The sequence below is a fragment of the Blennius ocellaris genome (assembly GCF_963422515.1).
Source record: "Blennius ocellaris genome assembly, chromosome: 23".
Taxonomy (NCBI): domain Eukaryota; kingdom Metazoa; phylum Chordata; class Actinopteri; order Blenniiformes; family Blenniidae; genus Blennius; species Blennius ocellaris.
The window spans coordinates 9,651,029-9,664,126 of NC_137672.1; positions in this window are offsets into that span (position 1 = coordinate 9,651,029).

Here is a 13,098-nt window from a genome sequence, read left to right on the forward strand (position 1 = left end):
TTAAAGCTGCTTCAGGAGAGGGTGCTGTGATAAAATAGGAAACAGCCTGGCGGTTTAAGCAAAATGCTCTCACCTATATGCACATTTTCTGTGGATTATGATGCTTTTGTTGAGATAGGATCGAACGAGATTCCAAACAAACTGATGGGCTCTTAAGTTGTATATTTAAACCGCAAATGAAAGTAAAGGGTACTTAAAGTGATAACTGTGATTACATTAATTATAGATTATGTTGCGATGCACTATGGAGCGACGTTGTAAATAATCAGGCTTTACAGTCGTTTCAAACATGTGTCCATTGTCCGTTAGACTTTTCTATTGACACAAATCCTCCCTTTTGAGTGCACAGTGGAATGGATGATACCCTTCCACCAATTAATTGGTCTCGTTGTGGTGACCATCTTGAACCGGTCACAGTATTTGTTTTCCCTCGGTACTCCATGGTTTTCCAGGACCGAAGTATAAATGATATTCAATTAGAGAAATGGCCCATGGATCATCCCGTTGTCAAAGGCAATAAATCTGTCAAAGGGCATGTGGAGAAATAATAGTGGCTTCGCCTCCCATGCACTGAACACAACATTTTTATTCCAGACATACATGTTGCTTAGTATTTTTCATCGTTTTCCCCCCAAACCCAACTTTTGTTTAGAAACTACCACCTACCTGGACAGAGCCTCTAAAACAGTGATGTCTGCCTCACTCAGTATTTGCTGCTAGAAGCACAGGGGGCACTGCAGCTCACAGGAGGTCACGATATATACGGCTCTGCATGATACGAGCGGCAGGAACTTGCAATTTCCCTCAACCCAGACTACTAAACTCATTCCGTCTTGCATCTGTGTGTGGTCATATTTTATTATTGTTATATTGTATCAATTCCCCTTGTTGACATGCTACAAAATACTCATCGACTACTTGCACATATCACTGTCTCTTATCGAGTAAAGTCAATCATTTGTGCTGTGATTTACATACGGCAAACAGACGGAAAAATGTTATTAAGTGTACATCCTGACCACGAGTTTCAGTTCAATGATATGTGATTACTTTCTCCATCCATTTAACATATTTCTGTGTGGAACATTGTGGAGTTCCACGCCGACAACATCTTCTCCATCTACAATTCAAATGTAACTTCACAGGAATAGGAGCAAGGCGTTGGGAGTAATAGGAAAAGGATTTGGGGAAAACAATCACCGTTGGTGGTTGGAGTAATTAGAACAGGAGAAAGCGGGAAATAAATTTGACAAAACAAGACTGAAAAGAGCGCTTGGTGGACGGACGGATGGAAAGTATGCATGACTTTAATAAAGGGACAGCATTCTACTCTTTGTATTTGTGATAAAGTGAGTAATGTAACTCAACAAATGTAGTTCTTCTGAACAAAAACCAAAATATTACATTTTAGTTCAGGTGGAAAATAATCATAACATTTGAATTTCAATTTTAAAGTTTTTTTTTGTTGTGGTAGATCGTTGTCATATCTATATATAAAATGTATATCAAAAATCACTGAAATCTTAAAACCAATTTAATGATACCCTGTGGTGGAAAATACAGTGAAATGTCTCAAAAAGTTCACCAATGGCTGAGTTAAATTGTTGTTATTTTAGTTTTTTTTTACTTGCTCTACCAACATGGCTTCGAGACTGATGCTGGTTGTCTGCCAATGAGGCAGTATCATTGATATCTCAGCTCAGGAGTTGTTGTGTCTGCTACTCTTAAGAAATGTGTCGAAAAAAAATCTGTTTTCTTTCAATTGTTTACAGTTTGCTACATTGTTTACAGATTTGATCAAGTGGAAATCAACCAAATCTATGCTTTTAGTATGGAAATGTTAGGTAACATGATTTGCTTGGTCTTTTCTTGTTGGATCCCTCCATGTGTTCTAGGAACAATTGAGCACATTCTGAAAAACACGACAATACTAGAGTATTAGAAACTCAAGTGTTATATGCTAGATTTTCATCTAAAGAGGCCTTTGGTACAATGGGTACATGTCGGTGTTAGCGGGACCTGAAGCCTTTCACTCTGCTGGTGCTGTGATCAGATTTAACCAGCTGTGATAAACATCAGTCCAGCCGTCCAGATATGTCTGGTGGGTTATTCACACTGTGAAACACATCTGGCTTAAATCCCTGTAAGCAGCTGCAGAGTACTCAGTCCAGTGGCTGCTCTGATCATAAGAACAGGATACGAGGGAAGAAAAATACAGATACATTTTACCCAATAGGATATCAAATTTTGACCACAGTGGAGCGTTATATGATGAGTCTGTCTGCACTCAACTGACGCTACAGCTGTGCAGTGGACAGAGCTACATAATATAACTATGTTTTACCATTTCATCCGTAAATGTAACTATCACATCACTTGTAGGTAAAAATCCAGCTGCTTTTCTGATCTCATAACAATATTCATTACCAACCTTGGGCTACTCCAGAATTAACGGGTCAGCGCGGAGCTGTTTTATCCCCCTCAGAGAAAAGGGCTCCATCTCGTAAAAGCTTTATGCTGTAGCACTGGCAGACATTTGGCATTTACATTTATCGCCAACCTGGGTTAATTAAACTCGACCTGCCCACCATCTTGATTAAACAATGGTAAATAAACGAAGACAATATTTCTCTGCAGGAGAGAGCGGTGTCAAGGCAGAGGGCGCAGGCTGGGGGGTGAATGGGGGTCCCAACTGCCTGAACGAAGCATTGACACGTACCTCGAACATATGTGCACACACAAGTGGCGAGAATCCCACGCATAAAGCGCACATCTGCCCATACACAGAGGCTAAATATGACAAATGATAACATTATGATTGTGACTCATATTTTGTGTTGCATGCCCTTTCTGATGCGTATCCAGTACTCACGTTGCAGGAAAGTCGACCGTAGGTCAAAGATAATAAAATGACATCTCCTCAGTGGACTTTTTTTTTTTCTTTTTTTGTGCAGCACTTTTGTAAAGACTTTAATTTCTTGGAGAATCCTCTTGATGGTCCATAAGGAAGTGAAGTGCAGGTAAACAAACCCTTCCCACACCGCCACCTCTGCTCCAGTGCTCTGCCTTTAAAATTGATCTGAATGACTCACAGGCCTGTGGCGGGTGCTGTTGGTGTTAAGGTGGGAGTTACAGTAATTGTCTGGCCATTGAAAGGCTTAAGATTGTTTTTTTTTTTTTTAATCTGGTTTCATATATGCTAATTCACACATTTTCCACATGCATCATAGTGTGCTGGGTCTGATCCCAGCTGGGTATGGGTGGAGGTAGGGTACAGCATGGACAGGATGATCACACACACATCAACACAAAGTGACAATTTAGAACCAAATGTAGGATTTTTTTGACAATATTGACAAAACAATAGTTGGGATGAATATGCACACAAAGGTCCCAATTCCCAACTCTAATTCAAACCAGGGTTGTTTACAATTGAAAGTGGGCACTAACCACTGCTACACTGTGCAGCCTCCTTAGCAATGTATTTCACAATTGTGCTTTACTGCTATAGTTAGTCAACATAGATTAAAAACCTGTTGCGCTAGAAAGGTTTTTATCTACTGTACGTGCTGATAAGTAACATCACAGACAGAATGAAATGACAAGATTATTACGTTAAAGAATGCAAACAAAGACTTAATATAATTTGGGTTTCATGTTTGTAAGCATATTGATGTTGCGAATACCACCTCAGAGTCTAATTTCAGAAGTGCTCCAACAAATGTTTTGTCAATTTTTGTGAGTATTTACTATAAGAATGCATCTTTGTCTCTTTTCCGGCTGTAACATTTGGATTAAATCAAGTCATTCTTGAATTTGAAAGATGCATTTCAGTCTTGTTCTTGAAGGTGAAATCCTTCTCATTTTCGATATTGATGCAAAATAAATGACAAACGGCTGCAACAAACTGAGTACTACTGTTTTGGTTAAAGAGTAGAGTAGTATGATGCAGTAAAACCTGCATGATAAATTTGGTGTTTAATGGTACAATCTGTTGTCTTTTGGTCTCCACCAGTCCATTGATTCACCTTCAGGTCTTTTATCCAACTCAGGGTTGCAAAATGCTGGAACCAATCACAGCTGGGATTCAAGGCAGGAGACTCCGCCAGCTTAAATTCAGAAACAGACAATCACATATACTCACATTCACAACTCGGTAATTTCGAAGCACCAATTACAAAAACTGTGAGCATGTGTGTGGTTTCATGTCAAAAACAAAAAGCAGCACCCACTAGTAGCCAGACATGAAAACTAAATTGTTTTTAGTGTGTCGACGACATCGATTGAAAACAATGGGTTTCCAATTGAAATGTTGTGTAAACAGGGCTTCAGAAAGACATTTACACACACTTATAATCAAACCGGGGCAAATTAGAAGCACAAATGTCCCCGTTGGGACAAACAGTTATAGACTGCATCTGCCATGGTGGGAAATGTTTCTTACTGGAAATCAAAACATCCATCCAACAATTAATAATGAAAATATTACCACTTTACATATAAACCACACTACAGTACATTCACTGTAACTTCAGTGATGAATCAAATGCAAGATACTGAACATGGGATCTTATTTATCCCAACACAATAATAACCACCTCTTCTGAAGGGTGTGGCGATTTGAACATTTTGCATAAACGTGTCGAATACCAAAGTGTTGTAAATCTACTTGCATACTCTCCCACTAGTTTGTGCTGCCCAATACACAACCTCTCAATCTTATATTGATGAAGGCAAATGTGCTGAATGAAAAGTGTGTACTGTTTTTGTTTGTTTTTTACCGTTTGTGTTCTGTTTGTATATCAGACAATCATCAATACACCCAAATCCTTTTCCAGGTGTGTTTTGCAAGCAATATCAACATTTCACATATTTGTATGTATGTAAACTTAAAAAAAAATTAATAAATTCTTGATATTGTCCTAAAAACCTTGAAATGTCACAGTCATGGGAAACTTAAATTTAGAAGGGGTTGAATAAATATGGGGAAAGTAGACGGCTTCTCGTCTTGTTTCAATGCTTGGGGAATTTAAACATTGGGCTAAATCCAAAACATCCAGTGGGTAATTGTAATCTGTACCATAAATGCCAAACAGTATGTGCCGTGGCATGTGACATGACCGCCTACAGAATCTTGGCTCGTCAATCCAGTAAAAATCCATCCAATGCCGTTTGTGTTTCCTGCCACTTGTCGTCCTTTCACTCTCATTCACTGATGCCACAGTTTTTTCTCCCCCTTCACAACAAGCAAAAATCATTGCCAGTGGACCATCACTGACTCGGCTCAAATGACTTCTGAAATTGCTTTGTTTCCCCTTCCTCGCGCACACATGTCACAGATGTTGTTTGGCTGAGTGTGGCTGCATGCCAAAATCAAGCGTGACGTGCCATTAGCAATAGAGCTGACTGTGCACCGTTTGGTCTTTTCTTCAATTATTTCTTTTTTTTTTTTTGTTTGGCAGTGGTGGTGGTTGTAGATTAATGTTGACCGAGAAATGCATGCTCTGCTCCGAACGTGGACGGAGAATGGTCTGATGCAAGTCATCCTTTGCTTGTGTTGCTGGATTCCGAGGAAAAGGCCTGCAGGACGATAATAAATTGGCAGCATGTGTTTTATGTGATTGTATAGGAACATGGGGAAAATAATTACGTGAAGCCGCAGATAGGCTATTAATCGGATTACAGCAACAAATCTGAACCGTCGCATTAATTCTACCCTTCAAATTATTTAGGTGAGTATTAATGTGATGACAGATTAATTTCCAGAAATGAATGCAGATCTGTCTGCGTTAGCCTGAACAGGTTCTGGTGCAATGTGTTGTCTCACTTTCTTGGAGTTGCTCTGAGGTCAACTTCAGATTAACTAACGTGATGTATCCCTGCTGCCACCATGCATTACCACTCACATTGTTCTCGGAGTCGACTCACGCGGCAGGTATTGCTTTCAATTACACCCTTAACTTTTATTTTTAATTAAATGTACAGGCAGATTAATTACGGGACAACTTAAATGATGAAAAAATTAGAGGTGTCCTGAAACATTGTGTTTGGCGTGAATCTGCCAGCCTCCTTGCTGGCCCCTCCAGCCCTTAAGCTGTCACGGCCGCTGTTCAATAAGCAATCTGGTGGGGAGGCGTACAAACGAGTGGAGTCGTGCAGGGCAGTTTGTTTCTGTTTGCCAGACAGGTTCGATTCTCTGAGAGACACGGTCCACAAAACCAGACACCGGGGGCTGGAGGCTGGGTAAAAACTAATTATGGTGGTGTTAAAAGGCAAGTTCAATGAGGCACAGAAAAGACTGCCAGATTCTAAACACTTCTTGTCTTGGGCTGTGCAGGGCAGCAGCGGGTATTGGTGGGACTCCACAACGGTATTTACACTTTGATTTGAAGAACTTCACTCTCTAATGAACTGTATGTCAACTTCTGCTTGACGACAAGAGTCGTTTTGAATGTCAAAACTACAGGAATTAAACAACACATCCTCTTACTGACCTACCGAGTTTCCACTTTATGCTGAAAGTCACATATCCTCTATATAACCAATAGTCCATCTATTCTATTTAAGTTAAGATGAACTCAGGGACCAAGGCAGGTCACTAACCGGTCATAAGACAAATGAAGAGAAAGATTACCACACCTATGTGCAATTTTGATTCGCCAATTAACCTCAAAAGCATTGTGTTTGGACAATACGTAACAGGACACACACCAGTCATGTTGATGATGATTGTTCCTCGGTACATGTTTGCTTTAGTTCTTATATGGTGAAAGTCCTTTTTTAACTTGATTCAAGTGGTTTTTGGAGTCAAATTAGTCTTTGTTCGTTGTGTTGGATTGATCAATGCATTTCACAGTATTAGTATGGTTCCAAAACGTTGACATACAAGTCACACAAATTGACATTTTGGCTTCACTTTTACAATCAACAAACTGTTGCTTTTTGATATTTTATGAAGGATTACTTAACAGATGAACAGTTTTTATGTAATTGTATCATTTTTTTAAACGAGAGCATCTAAGTAAGATAATAATACATGGGACTTGGTTAACTGGGTCCAGTTGACATGATTCAACTTGCTTTGAGATGCAGCCTGCCTGGGCAAATAAGAAAATACATAGATATCCTGATACCTTTGAAATCAAAGAGAAATGGACTCTTCATCCCTAACCCTAACATCCATCACAACATACCGCCAACAGGTCAGGTAAGAACTAAAATGTTAGTTACAAGGTTAGACCAGACCAGAGAAGACAAGTATTAATGGCTCAATATGGACCTTATTTGCAGCTTTGTGTTGGACAAATCTGATATGGTAAACACATAGTTTAACTTTGCAGTTTTTATATACCGATAAAGAAATCCCCATGTGTGTATTCTCTAATTTATATTTGCAGTTACAATAAAAATTAATGATGGTTCAGAAACGTTGCGGCTCATTTCATTCCAGACACTCTGATCTCTGTGTGAGCCCAAAGTAGACAGATATCCATCAGGCCGTCCAAACGATCATTGTGATAGAGTTGGTCTATATCTGGAAGACACCAGAGGGCCTTTAAAAAGGCAGAACAACGGATATATGAGTATCAGATGAAGGCATTAGGAGACTGAGTGACACAAACATGTTATGAGAGATGAGCAACATCTGCTGCAATGGATCTTAGCTTCTGGTCGCCAGTCATTACTTTGAGTTCTTATGCAGACACACCATTCGCTCTATAATCTTGCCCCTAATTCCCATGGATCCCTGAGCTTAATGGACTCTTTAGAGTATTAACATTTTTACTTCCCCAACTTGTTCCTACCATACTTTAATGTTTCCCTTTTACAGAGTTGCACTGAGTGTACCATTTGTTAATGGTTATTCAATGTGGAGCACAAGCTTTCCAATTGTTTGCTTTGTTTAAGTGGCATTACAGAGGATTTTAAGGAACATCTTGCTCGAATTTGGCGATTAATTCTACATGATCAAAGCAAAGGAATTAGTTGAAATTTCAGCATTACGGCGCTTTCTCGTTTAATGCATGTAATCTATGTTTTTCCACTGGGGACTGCTCAGGGCATTTGCTATTCTACAAGATAGCTCCACAGATTTATAAAGTGCATTATATTGCTCCCTTTCAAAACTGGCGAGATGCGAGGAAGGAAGCCAAAGAGCAATACGAGGGGTTAGAGAGGTGGTCGAAACTGCCTCCGACAAAATGAGCACGGCCCCTGAACTAAGCCCAGGGGATTGAAAGTGGATTGAATGCATCTCACCATATATAGACAGCCACTGGCACCACGGGGACAGCGATAGGGAAGGGGAGAGAGGGGACGTGGAGTGAGTCAGCGAGTGTGACGGGGGTGAAGAAAAGGAGCACCAGGAAGAGAGAAAAAGAGCAGCGGTGTGTTACCAGCTGACCACTGGAGCTTTTCAACCCCCCCTCCATTATATCATTACTGAGACTGAGGGTCCTGTTTTCACCCGGCCGTACAGCGCTCTGGTACAGCGCCAAGCTTGCTGGCTGCTCTGCTGAGTGTCCCGCCACCTCACTGCACCATCAACACCAGGAAACGGACACAATTGGAGGAGCCGGACTAATTCCTGGTTGACGCGAGTAAAAGGGCATCGGGTTCCCAAGGGTTAAAATGCCTTAATCTTTTTATCCTCTGCCGGAGAGGACTATTCACAGATTTGATACACTCACCCTAAACCCTTAAGTGGCATGCAAGGGCAAGGCTGCTGGGGGAATTCCCCACAAACAGATGAATCCTGGCAGCCAGCCAGAGCATGGTGGAGCCGAGCAATATCAAATATATGGTGGTGGGATTACAGTGTGATATATTTTTCCATGTACAATGAAGTGTGTATATAATTTTCAAAATGGTAACATACTGTGTGATGAGTTTTTTTTGGGGGGGGGTTTTGGAACTGCAGCTCGATGGTGAAATCTCTCAGCAAACAAATTCATGTGAAAATAATATTATCACGTGAATCGCTCAGAAGGTGTGATGCAAGCATCTACATTCCTCCCTCCACCCTTTTCTTTCTTGGTACTCTCACGCATACTCGCGCACATTCTCAGCATCCCCAGTTCCCTAATGAGGCGTGATCACTGTGTTAAACTGCTAATTAAAATCAGATATTAAAGCCTACTACCCATAATCCCTCTTGGCTTGCGCTACAAACACCAGGCTGGCTGTCGCATGGCATTATACTGCGACGAATCCCAGGCAGTAGCTCCTCTCACCTTCACAGAGCAGCCAGTGAATCAATCAGTTGCTAATCTTTAAACTGCGCACTATGTGCCATCAGAAGGCCATGTAACCTTTGATTTTTTTTTCTCCCTTAGCACCACCCACTTGTAGTCACACACACTGGTTGTGGAAGAGGATGTGCATAAGCAAACACATTACAGACAACTACATTTGAGACATATGGTGAATGCAAGTATTGTACATATTTGAACAGAGAGACTCTAATTTGAACAAAATGAGGGCGACATGTCAGCAAATACACCGACTCTGCTACCTATGAGGGATCTGGCAATCAAAGAACAGCTGGCGGGCCATTATGGACGACACACTAATGATCAACCATGCAAAATTGATGAGTCATTGATCTCTGGTGTTCATTGAATTTTAGTTATGAAATGTGCACTTAAATCACAATATGTTATCAAGGACAATGAAATCAGTTCCTGCCTCGGTTGTTGATCGAATCAGTCAGTCCAGATGTTGAAATATTTTCTTGTATGCAAAGCAGGTATGAAATGATTACTGGTTAGGCTAATTAAACATATGGCAAGTAGCCATTGCATTTTAGAGTTTTGGTAAAATGACATAAGATGACAAACTTTGAAGATAACTTGAGTGGAAGCCGCAGAGTAGATTTGAATATTGGATTATTTTGGTTGAGTGAAAATGGAAGTGTAAAAAACTTTTACTGCATTGTTGTGAAAATACAGATACTATATGTTTACATTACATTACGTATTTATACTATGTATTTTCAGATTAATGCAGTAAAATGGAGAACATTAAGAGAGAAAATGTGACAATTATACAACAAACTGCAGTGACTCTTACTAAATTAGCAGACAACTGCCTAAACCTTTCGAGTGTTAATGTTTGTAGCCCTCAACCTCAATAGGTTAGAATGTGTTTGCTGTGTTATCTTCCAACAGCATTAGTGTTATAAAGTTTGTCTTGCATCATGTAATTTTCCACATAATTCTGAAATAAATTGAAACCTCCATTATATATATATATATATATATATATATATATATATATATATACACACAGAACGGGAATCTTTTCAGTCATTTTATAAGTCAATTTGTTCCAGACCTGTTAAAAATATACAAAATACAAACGCATTCAAAAATGAAAACAAAAAAAGTGCACACAGACACACTATATCTATAACAAGTGTATTTAGATTGAACTTTTTAGAACACAAGCAATTAAACTGACAGAGAAGCAGTCATGAAATAGATTATTATTATTGGCAACAAAACACCACTGGCCTCGCTGACTTAAAGAGAGAGCATATAAAAAGATAAAAGGAGCAGAATTGTATTAAAAAAAATGGAAGTTTCAATTAAAAGTGAGTCTATAAAAGTGGGTTGTTAATAGAGATTTAAAAGAAGTCACTGATTCTACAAGTCATATCTCCGAGGGTAGGTCATTCCAAAGTAGAGGGGCCCTGGTGGAGAATGCACGGTCACCCATAGATTAAAGTTTTGACTTTGGGATGACCAGAAGGGATCCGCCAGAGGATCTACGGCTGCGGGCGAGTGTGTGTATGTGGGTTTCCAGCCCTGTGTCTACCCCATATTACTTCTCAAATCTCTCTCACCAGCAGAAAAAAACACTGTTTCTGCACCACTTTCCAATTAATATTCTCTGCTGTAGAATGGTCAAGACCTTGGTGAGCTTCCGTCTCCTCTGCTCAGGGCGATGCAGCACGGAGGGCACTGCTCCAAACAAAGTCAGGTCTCGGCGGTGGCGAGTAGCAGTGAACTCTGAACCTTACTCTGCTACCTCATTAGCCTGCATACACACCGGCATCTGTTCTATCATGAACCCTAATATGACCGCACGAAACCGGAAAATAACTGCTCTCATTGGACCATGTGGGATTAGCTCGGCGGTGACCGGGGTTCACCGACAGCATGGCGCCGCTCAGCTCTCATTCATTTGGAAAAGAACTGTCCATTTAAATGGCAGGGGGAAGAAAAAAAAGAGACAGCAACCAAATGAACCTTTTCAGATGAGGTGTGGCTGCTGTCTGTGCAGGTTTCTTTTGTGCTTTTCTGCTTGAGAAGACCAGGGCCGACGAAATAAAGAGAGAGGAGAGAGTGCAGCCAAGAAACAGAAGAGGAGAAATCGACAGGCAGAATGAGAGGGGTCATTGAGCACAACAGGAATACGGGACCCCGCTCAGCTGGAGGGACTCTGGCGAGGACGAAGCCACCTATCTTATGGTGACAAGCGGCAAATGGGGGCCCATTACTGCGCGGAATGCTAATGCCAAACTTTGGGCCCCGGGGACTGGCCCTGTTCCCCAAACACGAGGAGTAGGAGACCTGCCAGGGTGCATGCATGACAGCCTCAATTCACACCCACAAGTGCAGGAGATAATAACCGTATAAATCACAAGAGACTCTTACATTCTTTCCTTCTCACTCCTTCGCCACAACCCAATCTGCGTCTTGACTGCTTCTAACACTCGCTGTTCCTAATTGTCCCCTCATCTATTTTTTCCTCCTTCCCCTCCCACTCGCATTCTTTATTGTCTCTTAACAAGTCCCTCTGCACGCACACTCACGATTCCCTTCAACGTGCTGTCGTTCATTGTTGGATTTCTTGGGGGGAAAAAAAAGGAGGGGGAAAAAAAAAAGCCAAGGACAGCTGGTGAGCAACATTCATATTGATTAAACAATCTGTGTTCATCATATCCAAAAATAGAGCTGTCAGTGTAGACTGAAGTGCCCATTACAGTAGATCCGCTGTAACGGATGGCCGCATTACTCCCAACAAGCAAACAAGTGTTAACATACACTATGCCAATGTGGCCGTCGCTGTATAATTCAGAGCAAATAATATACATGTAAAAGCCCATCACGGGGGAGAAATGATTTTATTAAAACCAGGATTCTTCTTCCCAAAATCCCTTTGATGTATGATTCTCCTTTCATGGGGGTTTCTCTTGGCTGGAAAGAGATTAAAATTTGACAATAACTATCCAAAATGTGGATTTTTTTTTTCTCTCATAAAGAAAAAGGGAGGGGGGAAAAAAAGTGAAGGGAAAAGATGAAGAGAGGAGAGTCATGCAGAAAGGCAGACTTGTCTCCGTGTTCCCTCAGGCCTGTGGTGTGGGCACTGACTCTATTTGACATCGAGATGCAGCGCTGAGAAAGACAGAGTGAGGCAGAGACAGAAACACAGAGAGGGAGACATCAGAGCTCTCATGCCTTCAGGGGTTGTGTAAATGTGAGTCATGCCATGATGGGGCGACTTGTTCAGGGTAACATCACCCTTATAACTTTTATTTCGTTTCGAGAGTTCAGACAGTTTCGACTTCTGTGCTCCTGCTCTTTTCTTAGTGGCGAAAGGAACCAAGATAAAAATACAAAAGTGGCAAACTGAGATTAGATATTAAGGGTAGAAAGGTGACGTCTTGCCGTTTTCTGACCAGAAACTGTCTGCCTCAGATCAGTCAGCTACTGAACTGAGATGAAGGAGGAGTTGGGAAGTCTACAGTACACAGAACCAGAGCACTGTATGTGATTTTATATTGAAACGGCAGTTGCCCAGCAAAACATATTGATGATGTACATCAGGGAGTTCACACACACACACAAAAAAATATTCTCTCTCTCACATAGACAAAATGTGAGAAGTCATGTGTACTATACAGCCTATAGGGGCTAGTGCAGGGACATTCATGACAATTTTAATAATTATTTCTCAATCTACATATAAAATGACTGTTTTCTAATCACATTATGTTCATCTTCCATGGTGACAAGTGGGCGGGCAAGGCCAGATTTCTCCTAGCATGCCATTCGACTTATTTTTGATAAGACATTATGATCCAAAAGTAAT